Here is an 8,077-nt window from a genome sequence, read left to right as displayed (position 1 = left end):
TGAAATCCATAGGAGGGAAGATACCTATTTAACAGAAGAGCAAACAGAAGAGGCTCAGAGAAAGCAAGCCTCTCGCCCAAGTTGCAGAGCTGGGAGGATCCCAGGTCTGCCACACTCCTAAGCCCGGTCCAAGCTTGGCAAAGCTACTGAGCAGGGACGGGCAAAGAGTCGTCCTGACACGGGCAGAGTACTGGGAAGACCCCAAACCTCCCTCTCCCTCCAGCCAGGGGGTCCAGGTGGCTGGTCCTGAAGCCTTCTGTGGGGTGGGTTGCACCCTCTTCCTACCCCACCCCCTGATTTCCTCCCCTTCCGTGGAGGCAGCCCTCCCCTGCTGGCAGGCCCACCCATATCAGGGCCAAGAGGCAAGGTCCGAGTACAATGATCCAGGCAGAATCCTGGACACACAAGAGAAAGAGCACCCAGTGCCTAGAGTGGCTCAGCTCACTGTGCACCTACTGTGTGCCAGGAATGGGCAGGCAGCTACAGCAGGAATGGCATTTGTCCACATGAGCCACGATCCCGTTTTAAGACCTGTAGATACATTAACCACGTTTTTCTCCCTATTGTACAGCTCTCCCAATTCACACAGCCTGTGGAGCCACCCTGGGCACCGGGGCAGCCCTCACTTCCCACTAGGCGCCCTGACCCTCTCAGCCATGCTCCTTCCCCTCTGCAGATGGGCATTTCGCTAGCGCCACCTCCTAAGATAGCAGGAATAATTTTAAAAGCCGATGCACGGCAAACACATAGGACACAAGAAGGGCGGGCTTAATACATGCCAGTCACTGTTCTCGCTGCTGTTGTGGTGGTGCAATTATCCAACAGCCCCACAATTCACGAGCCCGTTTTGACAGAGGAGGAACCAGAGATTGAGACAGGTGAGGCAACTTGCTACAGCCCCACAGCTAATGAGGTGAATATGACAGCACAGACGGCAGCAGAGCCTAGAACATAGTACGTGCTCATTAAATATCTGGGGATGAAAGAAAGGTTTGCAGCCATGAGTTCTAAGATTCGGTTACTCAGTGTGGTCCTCAGACCTCCACCCTAGGCATCACCTGAGAGCTTGCGGGAGATTCAGCATCTCGCACCCCGTCCCAGAAATATTGACTCCAAACTGCGTGTAAGTAGATCCTCAGGAAAAGTGTACATGCCTTCAAGCTTTAAGAAATGTTGCTTTAAGACCTCTGAGTCCAGGTTCTGCAGAGAAAGTGGGGAGGAGAAAGGCTTCACTTCTCTGATTCCCAGTTTTATCTTGTTTTGTTTCAGTCACAACGTAAGGAGAAAAAGAATCTAAATCTCCAGGGGTTGTTCACACAACCACGTGTCTACTGACCATCTGTTGTGTGGGGGGCACACAATTTTAGGCACCGGGGATGCAGCAGTGAACACAGACTTCACTGTCAAAGGCCTCGCTTCCGGTGGAGAGATGGGCTGTGCTGCTATAATTTTTATCACGAAAACACAAATTTCAGAGGAAACAAGGATTGTCACAGTGGGGGAAGGGGCCCATGGTTGGTGCACTGAACAGGTGAGCAGTTCGTCTTTTGTGACACCATGAAGACACCTCTCCCAGGAGTCAGCCTGGGGTCCCTCTACACCAAGCAGGGAGGCTGCCTGGTGGCTGGAGTCTCTCTTTTCCTTTCCTTGGCCTTTGGGAAGGAACAGGTTCCGGATTCAGCCCAACAGAGCTCGGATCCCAGCCCTGCTCCTCGCTGGCTGTGTGACCGTGGACAAATCACTTGTCCTCTCCGTGCCTCATGCCCTCCTCAGTAAGATGGAAAGGGGGACTTACACCTCCCAGGTAGTTTGTTCTTCAACAACAACAACAACAAAACTGTACCAGAGACTCTATGCCAGACATGGTGCTTGAACCCGAGACCCAGGATGAACAAAACAGATAAGGTCTCCGGATGGTGGTGCTCATGTCTGATGGGAGAAGCTGATGGGAAACAAGACCAAGTCAGATGGTGGGGTGGTAATGAAGGAAATTAACAGAATGAGAACCAGCAAGTGAGCAAGGAGGCCATCGGGGAGGGCTGCCCTGTGGAGTTGACCTCTGAGCAGAAACTTGAGTGACATGGAAGAGTGAACAGTGAATAACGATCGCTCTTTGCCCCTAAAGCCACAGCAGGACTGTAAACACCCGGCACACAGTGAGGTAATCAAATGGCTTGAAAACTCTGTCATTCCTCCTTCCTTCCTCAGACATGCTGAGGTAAACAAAGACAATAGAGGCAATTTCCCTCAGTATCCATCCGGGAGGGAAGCAGGAACCAGCCCTGTAGGGAGATCCACGGTGGTGAAATGTGGCCCAACACTCAAGCTGGAAACGGTTGTTCCATTTCAGTCGCCATAATAAAGATCAGGAAACCCAACCAGCCCCCAAAGCATGTCAAGGGCCAGACCCATAAGCTGGAGTTTCCAGCTTCTTGGCAGAAGGACCAGGAGAGCAAAGAAGCTGGCTTTGGAAAAAGAAGGCTGAAGGGAAACTTCAGGAAAGTCCTGGGGCCCCAAATAGCTGCATCAACTTCCCCTGCACAGGACTTTTGGGGTGGTGCCAGCTCTGGAAAGTAGTCAGACCACCCCCACCACTCCATCAGTGGGGGTTGCCATCAACAGAGATCATCCCTGGAGGGTAAAAGGCTATTTCTCATGCAAAAGCCAAGGAGGGGGGCCCCAAGGACATCACAGAAAAACAAAAACAAAACCAGAAGGCCGTAAAAGGGAACAGGCAGGACTTTGCCCCCCTCCCATTCTGATGTCTGCTTAGCCAGCAGACAAGGGAGCCACCCTGGTGCAGAGGAACTGTTGAACCCCCCTCTGCGGAGACATGTGGAGTGGACACCAACCCAGCTCAAGACACTGGGCTACCACAGGAGTCTTTGGCCACCTCCCTACAGCCTCTTGGGGTCAAATGAGAATATGGCGTTGGGTCAGTGGTGGGCACCTGCAGACAATCCGAGGAGATTAGAGAAATGGCGTCCATTCTCTGCCGAAGGCTACCTCCACTCTCCGTGACAGTTAAGCTCTCTGGAATCCAGAAATAGCTACTCTTTGGGCCCATCAACCTGGCAGTGGTGGCGGCTCTCAGCTGATGCTAGCCCCAGGGCGCTGCACTAGCCTCCACGGTTTCCCTTGGCCCTGCCCATAGCTTTGTAAAGGGCTCCGTCTTCCAGTCACCCTTATTTAACCACTTAAGGTCCCTGCCCATTACAGGGTGTAGCGACTTCAAGACACACAGTCACACCCTTAAACACACACACATAGACACACACACACACACCAATGCATCCACGCGTGCACACAGTGGCACGCTTACACGCGCACACTCACCATGCACACACAAACACACATGCACACAGATTTACACACATGCTCCCATCCATGCACCCAATTACGTGGATACACTCACATACACACAGTAGCACGAACGCACACACAGTCACACATACACTTAGACACAGACACACTCACACACATGTTGAATTAATGGAGACCAGAGGCCAGGCCAGAGCCTGTTGTCTCCAAAATTTCTAGCAGCATGGGTGCTGGCCACACACCCAATAAAGGAAAGAGACCCACAGCAGTGAGTGACAGCAGGCTCGTGTCCTTTAGAATCAATACACGCAGGTGCAGCAGAGTCCTGGGGATCGATGGGCTTCATGCCTCTCCTCCTCCCTCTCTCATTAATTCACCATCTCAGTCCTTAGCAGAAACTCAAAGCCTGTTTGTAGTGCAAGAGGAGACATTGAACACAAGTAGAGCTCACTCTTTGGAGGAGTTAGCTCATGGTGGAGGGAAGAAATGGTTCATCAGTGGGAAAGTGGGTCAAGGGAAGGGACTTTTTAAGACTGAGGAAACAACCACATTTTCTGTGTTCCAATGGGAATTACCTAATAGAGTTCAGGATACAAGATCAATAGACAAAAATGTATACAGAAGATATTCTACCTAGAATATAGAACATAGAAATTCTACTTCTATATTCCAGGGATTAGAAAACTATGGTCCATGGACCAATCTGGCCTGTGGCCTGTTTTCGTATGGTCTATAAGCTAAGAGGTGTTTTTATATTTTAAGAGGACTGTAGGGGGCACCTGGGTGGCTCAGTCGGTTCAACGTCCGACTTTGCTCAGGTCATGATCTCACGGTCTGTGAGTTCAAGCCCTGCATCAGGCTCTGTGCTGACAGCTCAGAGCCTGGAACCTGCTTCAGATTGCGTGTCTCCCTCTCCCTCTCTGCCCCTCCCCCAATCACACTCTGCCTCTGTCTCTGTCTCTGTCTCTCCCTCTCTCAAAAATAAGACCATTGTAAACGGAGAAGAGGGGCAAGAGGAAGAGGAGATCCTGAATGGGATGTGCAAAGCCTAAAATGTTTCCCATATGGTCCTTTGCAGAAAAAGAACGCCAAGTCTGCTGGATAGAAGCAATAAACAATCGGAACAATATTTTCATATACCCATTTTAAAGTATTATGCACCAGAAAAAGTGAAATACTGAGGTATAAATCTAACAAAATGTGTTCCAGATTTCTATGAAGAAAATTTGAAAACACTTGTGGAAGAAACCCAAGAAGGCCCAAATTCATGGAGAGAGAAGCAATATTCATGGATTGAAAGACTCCACCTTGCTAAGATAGTAAGTCTCTGCAAATTGATTTATAGATTTGAAGAAATCACAACCCTAATCCCAGCAGGACTTTTTGTAGAAATAGATAAGCTGATTATAAAATTTACATGAAATTGCAAAAGACTTAGAATAGCCAAAAATTTCTTGACAAGGACAATTTTAATGGAAGCTTTGCATTGGTTTGCATTTCCCTAAGGTCTAATGATGTTGTCCATCTTGTCATGCACTTATTAGACAATAAAAGAGCATTTTTACACAGAAGATGATGTGTAAATGTAAATGCATGTTTTAGATGTAAATATACTTTTTATTTGCATAACATTATATACAAATACAAGCTGGAAGTATACGTGAGAAAATATGAAGGGATTATTTTGACTTGTTGGAATTATGGATATAAAAGTGATTTTTATTTCTTACTGTTTCTTCTTGGTGTTTTCTTCTAGGAAGATGTATTATTTTGGGGCACCTGGGTGGCTCAGTCAATTGAGCCTTTGACTCTTTCTTTTTAGGACTAATTATTTTAAGTTTACTTATTTATTTTGAGAGAGACAGAGAGAGAGTACAAGCAGGGGAAGGGCGGGGGTGGGGGACAAAGGATCTGAAATGCGGGCTCTGTGCTATTAACACAAAGCCCAATGTGGGCGTTAAACTCATGAACCATGAGAAGGTGGCCTGAGCTGAAGTCAGATGGTTAACCGACTGAACCACCCAGATGGCCCAGGAGCATCTGACTCTTGATCTCACCTCAGGTCATGGTCCCAGGGTAGTGAGATCAAGCTACGTGGGTTCGCTCTCCCCATCCCTCTGCCTCTCACTCCACTGGCGCTTTCTTTCAAGAAAAACCCAGATGTATCATTTTGGGAATATGAAAAAAATTTTTTGGTTTATTTATTTATTGGGTGTGTGGGGAAGGGGGCGGGGAGAGGAAGAAGGAGAGAGAATCCCAAGCAGGGTCCCCGCTGTCACTGCAGAGCCCAACATAGGGCTCGAACCCAGGAACCTTGAGATCATGACCTAAGCAGAAACCAAGAGTTGGACGCTTAACCCACTGAGCCACTCAGGCACCCCAACGGGAAAAGTAATTTTAGTTAAGAACTCGGCAAGAAAAACATGTTATTTTCAGCTTAGAATATACTATTTATTCATTTAAGGTTGCAATGTTCCTTTCTTATTTTGCAGTCACTAGGCCTCCTGGGCCCCCCATCTGTGGGCCCAGAAAGGTTTTGAGGCCCTGGACTCAGTAGCCCAGGGCAAGTACTCCTACAGCTTGAGAGGAGGGAGTCCTGGAGCGGCCGCTGTCCCAGGTGCTGAAGGAGGCCCTTCCACTCCCACCCCCCACCCCCCACCTTCTTTTCTCTCTTGGGACCTTCGTGACCTCCACCTCTTGAAACACGTAAGCAAAAAAGAAGTCCGGATCATGCCTCTTTAGACCGATTTTTTTTTTTTTTTTTTTTTTTCTTCCTAGCTTCAAGGACAGCTTGGCATCAAAGGCCCTTGAATTACTCAGAGGTAACAACTATGGATATTCAGAACTGTATCTTCCTTTTTTTCTTTTTCTTTTGATTTAAACATTCTTTATTTTCATCTTTATAATTTACGTCCAAATTAGTTCGCATATGGTGCGACAATGATTTCAGGAGTAGATTCCTTTGTGCCCCTTACCCATTTAGCCCATCCCCCCACCCACAACCCCTCTAGTAACCCTCAGTTTGTTCTCCCTATTTAAGAGTCTCTTCTGTTTTGTTCCCCTCCCTGTTTTTATATTATTTTTGTTTCCCCTCTGTTATGTTCACCTGTTTTGTCTCTTAAAGTCCTCATGAGTGAAGTCATATGATATTTGTCTTTGTCCGACTGATTAATTTCACTTAGCATAATACCCTCCAGTTCCATCCACGTAGTTGCAAATGGCAAGATTTCATTCTTTTTGATTGCTGAGTAATACTCCATTGTGTGTGTGTGTGTGTGTGTGTGTGTGTGTGTGTGTATATATATATATACCACATCTTCTCTATCCATTCATCCATCAACGGACATGTGGGCTGTTTCCATACTTTGGCTATTGTCGATAGCGTTGCTATAAACATTGGGCTGCATGTGCCCCTTTGACATAGCACACCTGCATCCCTTAATAAATAGCCGGTACTTGGGCGCCTGGGTGGCACAGTCAGTTAAGCGTCCGACTTCAGCCAGGTCACGATCTCGCGGTCCATGAGTTCGAGCCCCGCGTCAGGCTCTGGGCTGATGGCTCAGAGCCTGGAGCCTGTTTCCGATTCTGTGTCTCCCTCTCTCTCTGCCCCTCTCCCGTTCATGCTCTGTCTCTCTCTGTCCCAAAAATAAATAAACGTTGAAAAAAAATTTGTTAAAAATAAATAGCCGGTAGTGCAATTGCTGGGTTGTACGGTAGTTCTATTTTTGGTTTTTTGAGGAACCTCCATACTGTTTTCCAGCGTGGCTGCACCAGCTTGCGTTCCCAACTAACTAGATCTTCTAATGATAATTTTCTTCACAGAAGATTGTCACATTTCCCAATACTTAAATTTAACTTTTGCGACTACAGCCTTTTAAATGTTAGAATGCGATGCAAAAAGAAGAGAGTACTTAACACCTACTGATTGAGTGATGTTGCACATGTTTGCTTATTCAGTCTCTCCCTCAGTGAAACAAGGTGGCTATAACTGTATGGTAACAGAACTCAACCTCAGAGAGACCAACAATTTCCCCCCACCCAAACAGCTAATGATTAGTAAACTGTGATTGTGACCTGGCAGTAAAACTCCAAGGTGCCGTGGATCCAGGGTCATCTGAACTTAATTGCATCTAGTTATCTGCCCCACCTTCCTTGAAGAGTAGTCTTACCTCCTTGATCCAGGATGAAGCTGCAGGTCCCCACATCACCCCAAGACACAGCAAAGAAGAAAGGGGAAACTGGACAGAGAGTGTCTACCTTTCCTTAAGCAGAGCTTCTAGAATTACCAGGTACTCTTTGACTTTTCCTATGGGACAGGGTATAGTCATTTAGCCAATCTAGTTTCAAGAAAAGCATTCAAATGCAATCTGTATTTCAGTCTGCCATGCACCTAAACTAAAAGCTAAGGGTTATAGGAAGGCAAAAATGAATATGAGGATACACAGTTAGCAGTCTCCAGCACAGTCCATCCTGTTGACAAAACATCCAATGTGTACCCCTCTCTCTAACCAGGAACATCCCCGGGGGAGCCAGTCTCAAAGACCACCTGCTACCTCCATGTAGCCCAAATTCCAGGATCTCTGGGGGATGTGCTGTCCCCTCCCTTAAACCCTGATGTGAGCTTTTGTGGTCCAGAAATCTATACACTTAAAGGCAATCATCGCCCTGAATACGTTCAACAGTAGAGCGATAACTGGATCATCACCATTTAAAATTCCAACTGAGGGGTGCCTGGGTGCCTCAGTTGGTTAAAGGT

Source organism: Felis catus, chromosome A2 (genome assembly GCF_018350175.1).
Source record: "Felis catus isolate Fca126 chromosome A2, F.catus_Fca126_mat1.0, whole genome shotgun sequence".
Classification (NCBI taxonomy): domain Eukaryota; kingdom Metazoa; phylum Chordata; class Mammalia; order Carnivora; family Felidae; genus Felis; species Felis catus.
This window is presented reverse-complemented; position numbering follows the sequence as displayed.